General features: G+C 43.6%; 2 protein-coding genes and 2 non-coding genes across 4 annotated transcripts in view; 2 read left to right on the top strand and 2 right to left on the bottom strand.

The window, feature by feature from the left end:
- Positions 1-19,795, bottom strand: part of LOC126483713 (uncharacterized) — a 121,508-nt gene that overhangs the window by 86,939 nt on the left and 14,774 nt on the right. The window lies entirely within an intron of this gene.
- Positions 1-19,795, top strand: part of LOC126483712 (leucine-zipper-like transcriptional regulator 1) — an 80,677-nt gene that overhangs the window by 6,937 nt on the left and 53,945 nt on the right. The gene's annotated exons all lie outside the window — the stretch shown is intronic.
- Positions 790-863, bottom strand: Trnat-ugu (transfer RNA threonine (anticodon UGU)). Its single transcript has one exon. It is a non-coding gene; the product is annotated as a tRNA-Thr (tRNA).
- On the top strand, positions 1,277-1,350 carry Trnat-ugu (transfer RNA threonine (anticodon UGU)). Its single transcript has one exon. It is a non-coding gene; the product is annotated as a tRNA-Thr (tRNA).

Below are 19,795 nucleotides of genomic sequence, written 5' to 3' on the forward strand. Positions count from 1 at the left end.
GATGATGGTTTTCCGAAAGTCAGATGGTATGTCGCCAGACTCATATATTCTACACACCAACGTGAATAGTTGTTTTGTTGCCACTTCCCCTCAATGATTCATTATGGAGCTGCAAAAAGCTTGCACAGTGCCTTTTTGACAAATTGTGTCCGGGGCTCCGTGGAGTTTTCGCCACACTCTAACCCTACCATCAGCTTTTAGCAACTGAAATCATCTGATCAGGCAACGGTTTTCCAGTCGTCTAGTGTCCGACCAGTATGGTCACGAGCCGGGGAGAGGTGCTGCAGGCTATGTCGTGCCGCTACAGCCCTTTAACGCCAGATTTCACCGCACGTTCGTCGTACGTCCCACATTGATTTCTGCGGTTATTTCACGCACTATTGCTTGTCTGTCAGCACTGACAACTCGACGCAAGTGCCGGTCCTCTCGGTCGCCAAGTGAAGGCGGTCGACTATTGTGTTGTCCGTGGTGAGAGGTAGTGCCTGAAACTTGGTATTCTCGGCACTGTCTTAACACTGTGGATCTCGATATATCGAATTCCCTAACGATTTTCGAAATGGAATGTCTTATGCGTCTAGCTCCAACTACCATTCCACATTCAACGTCTGTCTATTCCAGTCTTGCGGCCATGATCACGTCGGAAATCTTTTCGCATGAAGCACCTAGTACAAATGTCAGCTCAGCCAATGCACTGCCCTATTATACCTTGGAATATATGATGACTAACTGAAACCCTCAGCTGCCGACAGGTGTTGTTGATATACCTCGATGTGGACAGCTGAAAATGTGTGCCCCGACCGGGACTCGAACCCGGAATCTTCTGCTTACATGGCAGACGCTCTATCCATCTGAGCCACCGAGGACATAGATGAATAGCGCGACTGCAGGGACTTATTCCTTGCACGCTTCCAGTGAGACTCACATTCCCAACTGTCCACATCGAGGAATAACAACAACACCTGTCGGCAGCTGAGGTTGTCAGTTAGTCATCATTTATTCCAGGGAAAAGCTGCACGGTCGTCAACAGTAACTGTTTTTTCGAGAACTAGTTACTGTCTTCGTATATATAGTTAAAGGCTACCCAGCCGTTGACCTTCGTCTGTGCGAATGCGCACAGGTTGCCCAAACTCTTACGGGAATCGCCAAAGCGTGCGCGAGTAATGAGTGGATGGGAAAATGTCTATAGGGTACAATATATATGTAGATTTGTGGACAGTTTGAGTCTCACGGGAAGCGTGCAAGGGATAAGTCCCAGCAGTCGCGCTGTTCATCTGTGTCCTCGGTGGCTCAGATGGATAGAGCGTCTGCCATGTAAGCAGGAGATCCCGGGTTCGAGTCCCGGTCGGGGCACACATTTTCAGCTGTCCACATCGAGGTATATCAACAATACCTGTCGGCAGCTGAGGGTTTCAGTTAGTCATCATATATTCCAGGGAAAAGCTGCACGGTCATCAAGAGTATTCTGTTCTTTCGAGAACAGGTACTGTCTTCATATATACTTTTATACCTTGTCTACGCGATACTACTGCCATCTGTATACGTGCATATCAGTGGCGTATGCTGAAAATGCTGCTAAGGCATGCAACATGAAATTTATGGTTGTACGTGTACGTGAGACTGCCCACTCACCATGGGTTTATCTGTAGCGGAAATCCGATGTGCGGTTCTTCTTGCAAAACTCAGTAATGTCTTCGAAAAGTGAGTTTCGAGCTTTCAACTACGCCAACAGATACTTTTCTATGGCTGTGATTGAGAGTATAGACAGACTTTACAGAGTTCTGGACGCCCAGTGTGAAGTAAATTTTGTCGCAGGAAGCCTTGTATTTCTTTCACAGACTTGGCTCTAAGATGCTGTGACGCCAACATAGCTTACATTTCACATTTAACCTAACTGGGGTAACTTCCCATGTATTATCCATAATTTTTCATATGACTCCACACAAAACACACCTGTAAAACCTGAGAACTTCTTTGAGTTAAATATTTCAGTAAAGTCAGGCAGCGAATCAAATCTGGCGTTTAACTGAATGGTTATAGTATCTAACATCTTGAGGAACATCCTCCAGTAGTCATCCTTTGCATGTTTTTCTGTGCAGTTTTCCTTTCTTCGCTTCCCTGGAGTATCACAAATGCTTTCACCCTTGCACCATATTTTCGCAAAGGCATTATATGTCTTAATGCACAGCTTCAAGTCTTACACTTCGTTCAAAAATGCTCAAATGTGTGTGAAATCTTATGGGACTTAACTGCTAAGGTCATCAGTCCCTAAGCTTACACACTACTTAAGCTAAATCATCCTAAGGACAAATACACACACACACCCATGCCCGAGGGAGGACTCGAACCTCCGCCGGGACTAGCCGTCTACTTCGTTACTGCAAAAATTAATTCTAAGGATTTTGACTGCATAATGCAATGCCAATGAAATCAGATTTTCGAACACACACGACGGAAGTTGAAATGAAAATCTCGTAACATAATGAAAAGTCAGTGTGCTTAATTGATAGCAACTGTGTCACAATTTTGTGAATTTTCCAAAGTAATTGCCTCGATTGCTGTAGTCGCAGTTTTCCCTGTAGCTTCGAAATGATCATTTTAGGTGGCTACTTTCAATCTGCCTTAGTAATCCCCGGTTCTGTTTCGCTGGTTCAATGTGATTTTAACATGCTTGCACATATCTCCTCATCTAATATCATATCAACCCAACTTTTGCCAAATGTGCATATGCATGGATACGAGATTCTGATTTTTCACACAGAGAAACTGCAGTGTGCAGATTATGAAGGTCTGAATAACGACGACATTCACTGTTGCAAGATTTGTCCTTTCAGAGAGACAAACATGGCCAATGAAAAAGTTTACACAATATCTCACTCCGCATAACCAAATCGTTTTATTGTAATTATCACGAATATATGCTAATAATGAATTTCTGACTTGCTATCTGTTTTCAGATTACTGAGACAGGGAGCTAGTCGAACATTCGTAACAAGTTCTAACATTTCACTGAATAGCTGTAATTGAAAAAAATTCATTAAAAGCACTTATAATGACATCATTACCGGTTAGAATCACTCGCTTTGCGAAACTGCTGGCTAAAATATCATTCAGGCACGATACATTCATCCGTCAGTGAACTCACTAATGCACGCTCCATTCAGGGTAGCAGAGAAGAAAACGTGCAGAATGCAGTCTTCCTGTTGCACCTGTCTACCCATGTTTCAAGCCAGCTTGGTGTGGCATCACGAAACGGTCAAACGGGAGCCGAGACTACCCCAGCTCCTTGCTTTTATCTTTCGAGAAGTGTTACTAGGAAGCGCCCTTGCAGGTGCGCCATCGCTTGTGCAGCACAGGAACCAGCGGTCGGTTGAAAAGAAAGAAAATACGGTCTGTTAAATAGGTACTATATTACGATTTAGTAACGAATATTTGTGACCCAAACGACGACGTAGATGGTGGCTGTCAACGGAGTAGGCGCTACACATCCACAAAAGCTAACTTTATATAAATAAAGGAAGTTTATTGCGGTTGTGGCTGTTTATATTCAGTTTTAAATACTGAATAAACCGCTGTACTCCAGAGACACATGTTCTCAAAAATTACTGAATATCTGTGACTTCACGACGCATATATTTAACGAAGTACGCAATGCATGCATTGGACTCGTGGAGAACACGCCCCTGTTGCGTATCACTATCTCATGACTGTTATCATCTTAGCGTAGCTGATGAGTTCCGTGCCTATTGCTACTGGATTCGTGATTCAGAATGATCACAGTTCGTATGAGGGTGAGTCAAGAGAAAACCTTAAATATTTTTTTAAAATATTATTTATTGTGCAGAAGGGGTATAAAGCTGTATCACTCTTCAACATAATCTCTCCCACTCCCAATGCAAGTCCTCCAGCGCTTACAAAGTGCATAAATTCCTTTAGAAAGAATTCTGTTGGTAGACCGCGCTACCACTCATACACCGCGTGGCGTACCTCTTCATCAGAACGGAACTTCTTTCCTCCCATTGTGTCTTGGAGTGGTCCAGACATATTGAAGTCACTTGGGACAAGGTCTTGATGTGGAAGACACTAGCCGGCCGCGGTGGCCGTGCGGTTCTAGGCGCTCCAGTCCGGAGCCGCGCTGCTGCTACGGTCGCAGGTTCGAATCCTGCCTCGGGCATGGCTGTGTGTGATGTCCTTAGGTTAGTTAGGTTTAAGTAGTTCTGAGTTCTAGGGGACTGATGACCACAGCAGTTGAGTCCCATAGTGCTCAGAGCCATTTGAACCATTTTTTTTGGAAGACACTCAAAATGCAGGTCTGTGATTGTTGCAACTGTTGTACGGGCAGTGTGCGGCCTTGCATTCTCATGTTGCAAAAGGACACCTGCTGACAGCAATCTACGTCGCATTGATTTGATTGCAGGCCGCAGATGATTTTTTAGGAGATCTGTTTATGATGCGCTGGTGACAGTGGTCCCTCTAGGCATGTAATGCTCCAAAATGACTTTTCGTCCCAAAATAGTCAGCATAACCTTCCCTGCTGATGGCTCTGTTCGAAACTTCTTCGGTTTTGGTGGTGAAGAATGGCGCCATTCCTTGCTCGCTCTCTTTGTTTCCGGTTGGTGGAAGTGAACCCAGGTTTCGTCCCCAGTAACGATTCTTGCAAGGAAGCCATCACCTCGTTCAAAGCGCCTAAGAAGTTCTTCACAAGCATCAACACGTCGTTCTCTCATTTCAGGAGTCAGCTGCCGTGGCACCCATCTTGCAGACACTTTGTGAAACTGGAGCACATCATGCACAATGTGGTGTGCTGTCCCATGACTAATCTGTAAACATGCTACAATGTCATTCAATGTCACTCGACAGTTTTCCTTCACTATGGCTCCAACTGCTGCAATGTTCTGTGGAGTCACAACTCGTTGTGCCTGACCTGGACGAGGAGCATCTTCCACTGAAGTCACACCATTTGCGAACTTCCTACTCCATTCGTCAACTTGTTGCTGTGAGAAACATGCATCACCGTACTGGACCATCATTCGTCGATGAATTTCAATAGGTTTCACACCTTCACTACGCAAAAACCGAATAACAGAATGCTGTTCTTCCCTGGTGCAAGTCGCAAGTTGGGCAGCCATCTTTATACTGATACTGCGACGGTATGTGTGTATCTGCACTATGCTGACACCTACAGGCCATTCTGCACGCTGTTTGTAGCGCGCTTACCAACTTACAGGATAACGTCGCGAAATTTCGATTTGTTATTACAAATTTAAGGTTTTCATTTGACTCAGACTCGTAGTAATAGATGGAAAGTCATCGAGTAAAACAGAAGTAAATCCAGCGTTCCCCAAGGAAGTGTTATAGGCCCTCTATTGTTTCTGATCTAAATAACGACGTAGAAGACAATCTGAGTAGCCCTCTTAGTTTGCAGATAATGCTGTCATTTACCGTTTTGTAAAGTCATCACATGACCAAACCGAACTGCAAAATGATTTAAAAAAGATATCTGTATGGTGCGAAAAGTGGCAGTTCACCATGAGTAAAGAAAAGTGTGGAGTTATTCACATGAGTGCTAAAAGAACTCCGCTAAATTTCGATTACGCGGTAAGTCACGCAAAAAAATACTTAGGCCTTACAATTACAAACAAACTAAACTGGAACGATCACATAGATAATGTTTTGGGTAGAGCAAGCCAAAGACAGCGATTCATTGGCAGAACACTTAGGAGGTGCAACAGGTGTACTAGAGACTGCTTACACCACGCTTGTCCGCCGTATTCTGGAGTATTGCTGTGCGGTGTGGGATCCGCATCAAGTGCGACTGATGGATGACATCGAAAAAGTTGAAAGAAGAGCTGCTCGTTTTGTAATATCGCGAAATAGGGGAGATAGTGCCACAGACATGATACGTGAATTGGAGTGGCAGTCATTAACACAAACGCGTTTTTTCGTTGCGACGGGACCTTCTCATGAAATTTCAATCATCAGTTTTCTCCTCAGATTGCGAAAACCTTCTGTTGGCACCCACCTACTTTGGGAAAAATGATCATCACGATAAAATGGGAGAAATCGGGGCTCGCACAGAAAAATTTAAGTGCTCGTTTCTCTCGCGCGCCGTTCGAGAGTGGAACGGTAGAGAGACAGTTTGAAGGTGGTTCATTGAACCCTCTGCCAGGCACTTTATTGTGAATAGCAGAGTAATCACGTAGGTGTAGATGAAGTGTGGTTAGGTAGGACATACACGACTCCAAAGCAGGATGGTACGGCCAGAAACCACAAAATAAAGAGTAATAAACGAGGAAGACGCGCAGTTAGCCCTGCCGCAATTCTAAAATGCTGCGCCAGGATAAAAAGAGAAGCAGTCAAAAAACCGCCTCCTCGCCCCCCCCCCCCCTGCTTTACCAACAATAAGATGTTTAACTGCTTTCTGGGAACCGTCTTACATGAGTAATTATGTAATTTTATGCTTCTAACATGCTTTTTTTCCTCTTGAGTTTCAGTATTCTTTTATAAAAACGGAAATGAAAATCATATAATTTGAAAGCCTGCTAAAAGGGTCCATTTGAGTCATGTGATGCCTGTGACGTCAGTGGCTAGTTCGCTGCCATAATACTAATTCGGCCGGCCGCTGTGGGCAAGCGGTTCTACGCGCTTCAGTCCGGAACCGCGCAGCTGCTACGGTCGCAGGTTCGAATCCTGCCTCGGACATGGATGTGTGTGATATCCTTAGGTTAGTTAGGTTTAAGTAGTTCTAAGTCTAGGGGACTGATGACCTCGGATGTTTAGTCCCATAGTGCTTAGAACCATTTGAACCAATACTAATTCACAGCGATGTCTTGTTTTGGATTTTACTGTAGAAATACATCTATAAAAACTGCTGAAATGTTCTTTTTAAATGTTCCAGAGAATGAGAAATGCGTAATATGTGGTTGCACTCTACTGGCAGATTGCCACTTCCAGTTAACATTACTTTACCTGCGTGACAAGCTCTCCCCCTCTTGCAAGGAAGGATAGCGTTATTCATCAGAATTTAACTCATAGCAAAAATTGTCGTTTTACCCAACTATAAATAAATTCTACGGTAGTTCAGTTGTTAAAGCCGTAGACCGTTTAATTTTAGATGATGATGTCCATAATACATCGCTGGTTCCCCAATGCGAAAGAATATTTCAACTTACTTGTAATACGGCCCTTCAGCCCTTTCAAACGAAAACCAAATCACAGTTACAAAATTTCACCACACTGATCAGAAACAGAATATTATTGTTTTTTTCCTTGGCGTTTATACGCGCTTACTTTTTCAGTAGCTTTTCACTCACGTGACGTTCAAACAAATATTTTCTACATCTACATCGACATCTACATCTACATGGATACTCTGCAAATCACCTGGCGGGGGGGTTCATCGAACCACCTTCACAATTCTGTATTATTCCAATCTCGTATAGCTCGCGTAAAGAATGAACTCCTGTATCTTTCCGTACGAGCTTTGGTTTCCCTTATTTTATCGTTGTGATCGCTCCTCCCTATGTAGGTCGGTGTCAACAAAATATTTTCACATTCGGAGGAGAAAGTTGGTGATTGGAATTTCTTGACAAGATTCCGTTGCAGAGAAAAAGCCTTTCTTTTAATGATGTCCAGCCCAAATTCTGTATCATTCCTGTGACACTCTCTCCCATATTTCGCTATAATACAAAACGTGCTGCCTTTCTATGAACTTTTTCTATGTGCTCCGTCATTCCTATCTGCTAAGTATCCCACACCGCGTAGCAGTATTCTACATCTACGTGATTACTCTGCTATTCACAATAAAGTGCCTGGCAGAGGGTTGAATGAACCACCTTCATACTGTCTCTACCGTTCCACTCTCGAACGGCACGCGGGAAAAACGAGAACTTAAATTTCTCTGTGCGAGCCCTGATTTCTCTTATTTTATCGTGATGATGAAATGAAATGTCGTGTGACTAGAGCCTCCCGTCGGGTAGACCGTTCGCCTGGTGCAAGTCTTTCGATTTGACGCCACTTCGGCGACTTGCGCGTCGATGGGGATGAAACGATGATGATTAGGACAACACAACGCCCAGTCCCTGAGCGGAGAAAATCTCCGACCCAGCCAGGAATCGAACCCGGGCCCTTTGGATTGACAGCCTGTCGCGCTGACCACTCAGCTACCGGGGGCGGACACCGTGATGATCATTTCTAGTTGATGTGACCACATTTCTAGTTACTGTGACCACATAGATTTTATATTATAAGAAACAATGTTTTCTTTTTTATCTCCGCACTGCCCAGCTAGGATCCTTACTGTTTAAGCTTTTTCAAGTTTCATCGTCTTACACAAGATGAAGCTAAGTCTGCTTCAGACACTGACGTTAGTTTCCACTCACAAACAGCTCAGCCCTTACGTTTGTGTTAACTGCACGTTGTACATGCTTTGTATCTCACCGCATACAAAACCTCTTCGTCCTACATCTCATTATGCTGAGGCAGTATGGTGATATCTTCAATAGTAGCAATACTTTCCAAAAAACGGTAATTGTCTGTAAGCAAAGTAGATGCATTATTCTCATTTGTCCATTTCTCAGACTAAGATTAATGTGAAGCTATATACAATGCATCCCACTATCGAAGCAACTGCTACTGTAAGTTCTTGCTTATGCTATTTTCGCATTTCGTGTAAAACTTTCAAAAATTCGAACCTGTGTTGTTCTTATCTGTAGTTAGATGCGCTGTCCGTTACGCCACAGAACCCGTGCTTCTTCATGACCTCTGCTAAGTATTGTGAATAGTGGAAATCAGCACAAAGATTTGCCAAGAATAATTTTATTGTGCTTTGGGTCGTTTCGTGACTGATAGTCGAAAATCTAGATATAAGATGCGAATCCAATTACTTAAGTTCCAAAGTTCTTCAGTTATGAGCGGGTTTAATGGTATTGCAGGGAGCAGAGAAAAGAATACCCGTCCTTGCACATATCGCCGTCCTAAGTGAGTAGAGTATAAACGCATCAATTTGCGTGAGGTTTCCACTATCAGCTTCCACGAAAATCTTTTCTATTGTTACTTAAAGGTTGTAAATGCGTTTTCCATCACTAAATAGCTAAATTATTTGCAGAAAAAGCTTCGCCTTGGTGATGACACCAGAGCGTTTTCAATCACGTCACCAACTCTTGATACTTAATGATTTTTAAGCTTTAATTACATCAAAATATGAGATATTTTGAGAGAATATTGACCGTAAAAGTAGTTTGAGTATGATAATCAGCACGAAGAACAACAATCCGTACCATATTTCCAGCATAAGGAAATATCCTAATCGCGTGGCTTAGGCGTAGCCTAGCAGTCCCCGACAGCCACAGCACGGGCAGAAAAATGTAGCTAGTCCACCACGCAGTGACTATGGGGCCACAGAAATAATAAACGAAGGTGGTGAACACTCTGTGCTGTTCTTTAACTTTGCTTCGGCCCAGTATTCCATCCCCAGTCAGAGACACTGGAGGCGACGGCGTTGACACGCCAGAATGCCAAATAGGTCACGGAGAGAATAAATGGACCAAATTTTTACGCCTGCTGAAGAGCACATTTTCTGCGTCGCTTTTGGTATATGTTGATTCTGGTTCGGTACCGTTCCGTTCAGTTTAGCCTGTTATCGTTCCTTATTTACTGCATCTACACGGGGAGTGGGGACCGGGCTATGTTTCCCTACACCGCGTGTCATAGTGTTAGACCAACATCAACAAAACAAACATGGAGGACTGAAGTTCTCCGGCTTACATTAAGAACTGGAGAGAGTTGTAGCTACGTACAATGTTGCAGTGTTGATGTTGATGTATTGTAGTATGTGTCTTTTTGGTTTGTGTCCTGAGGTTCAGCAGAATAAACTATCAAGTGATTTTTCGTGGTTAGCACCATTGTGGACGATTTTTCTGTTTCTTTTGGTTACTGTTGTTCTCCATCTTTCAGTGCAAAAGCTCTTGACCCACGTTTTATATGAATTTGCATTTGAACTGCCAGTAACTAGCTGTCGATGTTCCTTCTGTATGGCAAGGTTAAGAACGGTTTTTCAGCATCTTGCCTTTCCATTTCTGGGTGATATAGTTGAAACTATGTTGGATGTTCCACTGACATCACCTATGTTTGTAATGCTGTGTCTGTTTGCCGCGCTATGGTCTGCAATGGCTTCAAATGGTTCAAATGGCTCTGAGCACTGTGGGACTTAACATCTATGGTCATCAGTCCCCTAGGACTTAGAACTACTTAAACCTAACTAACCTAAGGACATCACACAACACCCAGTCATCACGAGGCAGAGAAAATCCCTGACCCCGCCGGGAATAGAACCCGAGAACCCGGCGGGCGCGGGAAGCGAGAACGCTACCGCACGACCACGAGCTGCGGACTATGCTCTGCTTTATTTAGTGCAATTGGAACAGAGACCACTACTGCCAATATAAGCCACATTGTCAACAAACACGTCGAATTTAGTATTATGGAGAGAATAATTAAAGAGAAGCACCAAGAGTGCACTCGCATTTTGTTAACTGTTTTAAGGATAGAATATCGTGCAGAACACATGGATTTCTGTGCGCCAGAATACATCCAGGTACATTGTCACGCTATGGAGATGCTTATAAACGACTATGCACCCCATTCCGTCGCATAGATCATAGTTTTGCTCAGTGTTATGATCCTTGGGGACAGGTGCATCCTAGTGATATACATTGAGTCGAGATTTAAGATTAGTGTTTACTGAGGTTATTGAGTAAATGTTGTTGGTGGAATTATATTTTGTAGCACTACGTAGAGTTGTTGGTGCTTTATTATGAACGGAGAGTTTTCTTGTCATGTCTCGAACTTGAACCCAATAAAATATACTGTTGAAGACTTAGTTAAGCAATATTGGTACACACACTGTGATGTCTTATTCCGCCAGGTAATGGAAACGTAATTTTTCGCAATGGATTTTTCCACCAGAGGCCTAAACCTTACGCATGATTTACAGTGTTACAGGTGTCTCCAAGAAAGGTATTCAAACGAGGAAGTTGAAGCTTTCAGAAAATGTGACAATATCATTATACCAATACACTGTTATTCTCAGTATACACCATCATGTGAGTGAATTTAGACTTGTAATGAATTTTGTCGTGTATGAATCATAAATTTACTACGTAGTAAGTACTAAAGCTGTTTTATTTTATGTTCGTTGATGCCATATTATCTGAAGATAATAGGAAGAGTATCAGTTTTTGAGAAGTATTTAGAAGAGCAATATATTTTTCGCTAGTACCAGAGCATCGTGTTTCATAAAAATGAAGAGGGAAAATTCATAGTGAAAAGTGTTGTTTACGTTGGAAGCCACCAGACGATTACTTAACGATATAAGAAGTACAAAGAAATCCTTGACAATGCAATGTTTCAAATTTGTTGTTATACACCGAGCGAAAGAGTATTGCCGCAAAATTTATGGGGAAGTTTGGGCTAGACGCCAATCAAACACAGTTATTACGAAACTTAGCTCAGGGCTCCGCACCGCGGCCATTACTGTCCGCTTGCCCACCAGGAAAAACACGCCGGTTTCCGCACGAACACCAGCTCTTGCAACAGCACATCACGTGAGAGGAAACTGACAGATACATACGCCTCTTACTTAGGCCATCTTAGCAGGCCAGCTGACACCCCACGATCGCTGGAGCCTTTAGTTCATTCACAGTATTTCCAAAAATGTTCATATGTGTGTGAATTCCTAAAGTACCGAACTGCTAAGGTCATCGGTCCCTAGACTTACACACTACTTGCGCTAACTTACGTTATAACAACATACACTCTGTGTTTCTAGTAAAACCATGCCTGTTGCAGTAATGTTTCAGAGTTAATTCACCCTGTATTTTGCTATCGTATTTTTGGTATGTTCCGTAATCCAGGCATATCACAAGTATTGTAACTTCATTCCATATTGTTGTATCGTGAACGCTTATCTCACCTCACGCAGTGGGCTATAATCTTCTGCGATGATATTTTAACTATATATCTTCACACCAATTCTACACTGACCTTGTTTATCGGCTTTGAGCTAATCCCTAAAAAATGGCTCTGAGCACTATGGGACTTAACACCTGAGGTCATCAGTCCCCTAGAACTTAAAACTACTTAAACCTAACTAACCTAAGGACATCACACACATCCATGCCCGAGGCAGGATTCGAACCAGCGACCGTAGCAGTCGCGCGGCTCCGGACTGAAGCGCCTAGAACCGCTGGGCCACCGCGGCCGGCTGATCTAATCCCTATGCTGAAACACACACACAAGAGATCTGATATTCATCGATACTGCCGATGCTGTACAAGTAATTGCGGATTCTGTTCATTAAATGATCATGTTGAGTACAAGTGTGTCCACAGGGTCACTTCACTAATTAACTTCGTTGCACATACGCTCTTACCGGAAGTCTTGATCAGATTTTGTGAGTAGCCCAGCTTTATTTTGGCGTAAGGCGATACAGTCTGCGCGATTTTGTATGCGAAACAGAACGATTATACCTCAAACTACGATTACCTACTTTGAAAGCACTTTAGCCACAGTTTATAGTCTCTTTCTTTGTACCAGTAGCGGTTTGTGGTTTATCTAGTAGTGCTTTGTGAAGAAACACGTTAGAGTATACTGAACCCCGAGCCGAGTTACTGAAAGCGTAATCATGCGCGAACTAGTGAGAGAGCCATTCCGTCTGGCCGCGCGTACGATGTCACCTCGCTGCACAGTTACGGCAAACAGCTGCGGTGGAACCCGAGTGGCAACACTGCCTTGACCTCGCCCACTGCTCCTACATCAGCGCTGCGGCCGCTGTTTCTATCTCCGGCCGCATCCGCTGTACTGTTGCAACGTTCTCAATAGCCAGCAAACGCCCCAACGACACCTACGCCGAATAAAAACTAATACATTTTCTGCTTTAATAACATTACGTTGGAAGTCATTAATATTTCTATTCTACAACAACTTTAACTTACAACAAGTTTGTTTGCATGGCCATCCTCCGCAGCAAGCATAGAAATACGTTTTATCTACAAAACAAGTACTTTAACTTATTTTCCACTTATCTAAAAACCGCTATTACCTTACATTACGAAAAGTTATTACTTCTAATACTTCAAGAATAAACCACTAGGCATGACTTACTACTATCACACTGACGCCTAACGATTTCTGTGAGAGAATTTTCGATTCTATTCCCGTTCAAGACGTTGTCTGTTACGTCAATACTTCATAAATCTAGACTGGTACATCGTGCAGCTGTAGCTACAGCATCGAAATATCTGAGATACGAAACTGAACATGAATATCTTGCTGCCAGCGAGATCCAGATACAGTGACTCACGTGATTATTCGGACAGACATGATATCTGCCTTCGTATTAGTGATTTCAGTAATAATAAAGCGCTAGTATAAAGTAAATACTAGTTCCTGTAAGAAATGTAAAAACAAAATGTCCATCGTACTTCGAAAGAACACTGCAAATACATAGGAATTAAAAACACGATCAAAAACAAAACCAATATTGCACAAAATTATTCGGACACCTTTCAGGAAGGTATAATGAACTGTGTAGAAAAAGTAAAATAGAAACAGTGAATAGTCCAAGAACAAAAAATGCGATAAAGAGCAAGCTTTAACAGCAGCAGTGTCGTGGGTAAGTTGTCATGGTGTTGGACTGCTAAACAAGCGAGCCGTGTTCAAAACTGCTTTATGCCTTTTTTTCATATCATTATGAACTGTCCGTCTAGGCATTGAAATTTTTGTTCTCTTTCTGTAGTCTTGGCAGCTGTCATACTATACATTAGTTGCATGTGATAAGAATATGTTGCCGTCGCAAGTAAATGTCCTGAGTAGTGACAGATACCACATAGACGTCTCATGGAATTGAAAACAACAAGTAAACGGGTGTGAACCATGTTATAACAAAGGAATTCGAAAGTTAACACTTCCAAAACGAAACGCAACTTCACAAACTTATCTTTCGATAGAGTACAAAGACTCTGCATGTTTGTAAAACTGTTGCATTGATTTGCTGCGCAGCTTATGTAACAAACTATTATGTTTTCACGATTTCCTTTGGAATGATCACATTCACATTCATGCGAACACCTATATCGTGCAAGGAGGCATATCTCACTTACCAGCCATACGAAACAGATGCGTTGATAAGAGATTCCTATCACATGACACGTACTGTCACTAATGCCACGTATGACACACCAGACGTGTTTTCCGGTGGAGGATTCGGTTTAACAGATGCGTTGATAAGAGATTCCTATCACATGACACGTACTGTCACCAATGCCACGTATGACACACCAGACGTCTTTTCCGGTGGAGGATTCGGTTTAACAGTCGCCTTGCAGGGGGCTCTTCTAGAAGTCGGTCAACTGTTAATTCTTTATCTCTTTTTAATCTGTATTTTAATGTTTGACATCTTCTGTTGTTGATTCTGCACTTGTCAGCCTATTTTTATGCTGCTGCATTTGTTACTTTATGTTGTGGTCACGATACATTCTGTTTCAATAGCGGTGTTATTAATTAATTGATGAGTGTAAATAGTGTTTCATATATTTTGCGAAGAACTGTTTCTCATAGTTGTTCGTTGTAACGTTTGTTACATAGAACCTCTTTGGTTGGAATTTTCTGCTGTGCTTCATTAGAATTTTTTCCTACTATCCTAGTTCGCAGTCTGTAGTATCTTTTGTGCGTCATACACATCTGTTCTGCTAATATAAACATAAATATCGTAATCACGGTAACAATAATCTGTCATAAGCATCTTGACAAACTGTCATTAGTCTCAAGTCTTGGTGGCACACCTGTGACTATTATACTATTGCTCATTTTTAACACCCAAACCTCCAGATGTCAGACACTCAGATGGGTACCAAACATTGTATGGCGATAGAGTATCAACCAAAACTCCAATTTAGTTCGCACTATGTTCTGTCGTCCAGCGAAACGGGCCTAAACTTCAGTAAAAATAACACCATAACTACGGAGCACATCAAAAGCAAAACTATGAAACACTCATACCAACAGCTTCCGTGGGGAAGTTGGTACAGCTTTAGATCTTCGTACCAAGGATCATGGGTTCAAACCCCCAATGATGACTTTTTTTTACAGTGTTATAAGTGAAAGTGTTATATCTCCTTCATCACATGTGGTGTCTGTTCCGTAGCACATGTTTCGACAGAACACCACTCCTATCTAAACAAACGTACTCTATAGGTTTACTACTTTCAAGTAACGAAACAAAAACAGGCTGCCAAAAGAACATTGCTGCGAACTCCGAAAAGTCCTTTTACATGTCAGGAAAATGTTCTTCCATATAACAGTTTCACACGTAAACAGTTAAATTGTTATCAAAGGGGTTTGAACGCAGGGCCTTTGGTACACCGACCTCAAGCTCCTCCAACTTTTTTTTGTTGCATTTGTTCGGGCGTACGTCCCATGACACTCGTTCAAGTTCATCAATGATCCATTCTCTTTTTTTTTTTTTATTGTAGAGGGCAGCTAACCCTCTGACCGAACACGCTGAGGTACCGTGCAGGAGCCAATTCAACATCACGAGATCTGCTAATCAAACATTCACAGATACGCTTTTCCTGTCTTTCGTCGTTTTGGTGTTATTTTTAATTACCGTTTACGCACCTTCTACTGAACGATAGGACATATCACGAACAAAGTCGGTGTTTTGGTTGATACTATGACGACGTACAATGTTTGGTACGGATCTGAGTATGACTTCTGGAGGTTTGGATGTAAGTAAAAAGCTTAGCTCTCTTAATCAGTTTTTCAGTGTACGTGACTTTGTTTTAACAGGCTTTCGCACTCCTGTGGCGGTAACATGTTTACCTGCGTTGTGTCATTGTTGAGATACGGATCGAATTCGTGACATACCAAAAAATTTCCTTCCTCATGATATCTGTCGCATGATAAGATAAATTAACTCAAGTTGAAGTAAAATCCATTTCCTGCAGGCTACACTATTGTAACTTACTCGCACGCCAGAGCTAATGCTCTACAATCTGATTTTGGGTTTGTGAAAGAGAAATACTTTCAAGAACACTAACATATGCACCGATTTACTGCAAAGTCTGCTTCGCAGTTTCAGGGTGCATGTCCTACTCACACTTCAAAATCTTAAAAGTTATAATAATAGTGATAACCAGTTTTCTCATGGGGCAGTTTTTGAATAATGATGTATACAACATAGACATTATGTTGTGGAGAAACCAGGAACGGAATTTTCCGGTAATGCAACTGAGAATAATGTTGCTACGAAACAGAGCAATGGTTGCAAACTGTATATACTCTAATCAAAATATCCACGGGTGTACTGCCGCTCTACAGTGTCCAATGGGCACAATATTTCGGCTATCATACATGTCGCCATCATCAGGTGAACTGACGGACTGAGCTCCTGGCGGCGGCCGATTTAAATACCCTCCGCCCGCGGCGCGCTCCCTCCACTGTCCGCGCCCCGCGCCCCGCGGTGGAACAGATTGCGACGGAGTCTGAGATGACGTCGGAGTGATGGCTCTGTCCGCCGTGGTCGTCACAACTATACGTTTGCTCGATTTACTCTTGATTAACCCAATCGCTGGTTCCCAAACCTTGCTAAGATTATAGCCACAGTCACGGTTTATGAGGTCGTCATTGGTGCGAATTTCGATGGCCTCTCTAACAACGCTGTCCCAGTATCTCGGCGTCTGTGCCAGAATCCTCGTGCGTTCATACTCCATAGCGTGATTTTTGGACAAACAATGTTCAGCGGCCGCCGACTTGCTCGTATACATCAGTCGAGTGTGCCTCTGGTGTTCACGGCATTACGCATCGTCTGACTAAAATAGGACTTGCCACATTGACACGGAATCAGGTACACGCCGGCCTTCCTCAAACCGAGGTCGTCTTTGGCGCTCCCCACCACCGCACGAGTTTTATTCGGAGGACAAAACACAGTTCCGACCCGGTGTTTCTTCAAAATGCGGGCGATTTTCCCCAAGAGTGCGCCTGTATATGGAATAAACGCAGTGCCTACCTCCTCCCTCGTGATTTCATCCACCTCCACAGGCTGTGCTGTAGCGGTTGGGCGGAGAGCACGTTGAATCTGCCACTCTGAGTACCCATTTTTTCGAAATACAGGTCTCAGATGTTCCAATTCCTGGGGTAGACTCTCAGCGTCATTGATAGTGCGCGCCCTATGTACTAGACTAGGAAGGCCGGCGTGTACCAGATTCCGTGTCAATGTGGCAAGTTGTATATTGGTCAGACGATGCGTACCGTCGAGGATCGATGCCGTGAGCACCAGAGGCACACTCGACTGATGTATCCGAGCAAGTCGGCGGTCGCTGAACATTGTCGGAAAATCACGCTATGGAGTATGAACGCACGAGGATTCTGGTACAGACGTCGAGATACTGGGACAGCGTTGTTAGAGAGGCCATCGAAATTCGCACCAATGACGGCCTCATAAACCGTGACTGTGGCTATAATCTTAGCAAGGCTTGGGAACCAGCGATTGGGTTAATCAAGAGTAAATCGAGCAAACGTATAGTTGTGACGACCACGGCGGACAGAGCCATCACACCGACGTCATATCAGACGCCGTCGCAATCTGTTCCACCGCGCGACCGTGGCGCTGGGCGCGGTAAGCGGAGGGAGCGCGCCGCGGGCGGAGGGTATTTAAATCGGCCGCCGCCGCTACCGAACCCAGTTCCCTCTGAGCAGCCATAGCGTACGGATCTCCGTGCCGTAACGTTCACAGGAGCTCAGTCCGTCAGTTCACCTGATGATGGCGAACATGTATGATTGCCGAAATATTGTGCCCGTTGGACACTGTGTACCGGCAGTACACCCGTGGATATTTTGATTATAAAATACGCCGGGAGAAACTCAGGAATTGTATATACTCTGCTCCTTTTATTCGATATAGCGGAGGCAGGTTTGGGTTAAGCTTCCCTTCGAGTATGGTGTCATATGTTCGGATTGGCGAAATATTGGGAAGGAAATCGGCGATGTCCAATTAAAAAGAACCATCCCAGAGTTCGCTTTCAGCAATGTGAGGAACTGCAAAGACATTTATCTGCTTGACAGATATAAGTGGTGCTGGAGCTACAATTGCTCTGGCACACCAGGCTGCTAATATCTGCTATTCCTTCGTGTCCCTCGTTAGTTACCCTCATCACAATGTTTGCTACGCCCAGTCCAAAGTCTTTTCCAGTATAGGGGCCCGAACCCAGTTACTGGACAGACTCACTTAGTGGTAGTCTTCGGAGGCAGATGAATACGAGTATACAGGGTGTTACAAAAAGGTACGGCCAAACTTTCAGGAAACATTCCTCACACACAAATAAAGAAAAGATGTTATGTGGACATGTGTCCGGAAACGCTTAATTTCCATGTTAGAGCTCATTTTAGTTTCGTCAGTATGTACTGTACTTCCTCGAGTCACCGCCAGTTGGCCCAATTGAAGGAAGGTAATGTTGACTTCGGTGCTTGTGTTGACATGCGACTCATTGCTCTGCAGCACTAGCATCAAGCACATAAGTACGTAGCATCAACAGGTTAGTGTTCATCACGAACGTGGTTTTGCAGTCAGTGCAATGTTTACAAATGCGGAGTTGGCAGATGCACATTTGATGTATGGATTAGCACGGGGCAATAGCCGGGGCGCGGTACGTTTGTACCGAGACAGATTTCCAGAACGAAGGTGTCCCGACAGGAAGACGTTCGAAGCAATTGATCGGCGTCTTAGGGAGCACGGAACATTCCAGACTGTGACTCGCGACTGAGGAAGCCCTAGAACGACGAGGACACCTGCAATGGACGAGACAATTCTTCGTGCAGTTGACGATAACCCTAATGTCAGCGTCAGAGAAGTTGCTGCTGTACAAGGTAACGTTGACCACCCCACTGTATGGAGAGTGCTACGGGAGAACCTGTTGTTTCCGTACCATGTACAGCGTGTGCAGGCACTATCAGCAGCTGATTGGCCTCCACGGGTACACTTCTGCGAATGGTTCATCCAACAATGTATCAATCCTCATTTCAGTGCAAATATTCTCTTTACGGATGAGGCTTCATTCCAACGTGATCAAATTGTAAATTTTCACAATCAACATGCGTGGGCTGACGAGAATACGTACGCAATTGTGCAATGACGTCATCAACACAGATTTTCTGTGAACGTTTGGGCTGGCATTGTTGGTGATGTCTAGATTGGGCCCCATGTTCTTCCACCTACGCTCAATGGAGCACGTTATCATGATTTCACGCGTGATACTCTACCTGTGCTGCTAGAACATGTGCCTTTACAAGTACGACACAACATGTGGTTCATGCACGATGGAGCTCTTGCACATTTCAGTCAAAGTGTTCATACGCTTCTCAACAACAGATTCGGTGACCGATGGATTGGTAGAGGCGGACCAATTCCATGGCATCCACGCTCTCCTGACCTCAACCATCTTGACTTTCATTTATGGGGGCATTTGAAAGCTATTGTCTACGCAACCCCGGTACCAAATGTAGAGACTCTTCGTGCTCGTATTGTGGACGGCTGTGATACAAAATGCCATTCTCCAGGGCTGCATCAGCGCATCAGGGATTGCATGCGACGGAGGGTGGATGCATGTATCCATGCTAACGGAGGACATTTTGAACATTTCCTGTAACAAAGTGTTTGAAGTCACGCTGGTACGTTCTGTTGCTGTGTGTTTCCATTCCATGATTAATGTGATTTGAAGAGAAGTAATAAAATGAGCTCTAACAC

Source organism: Schistocerca serialis, chromosome 6, assembly GCF_023864345.2.
Source record: "Schistocerca serialis cubense isolate TAMUIC-IGC-003099 chromosome 6, iqSchSeri2.2, whole genome shotgun sequence".
Classification (NCBI taxonomy): domain Eukaryota; kingdom Metazoa; phylum Arthropoda; class Insecta; order Orthoptera; family Acrididae; genus Schistocerca; species Schistocerca serialis.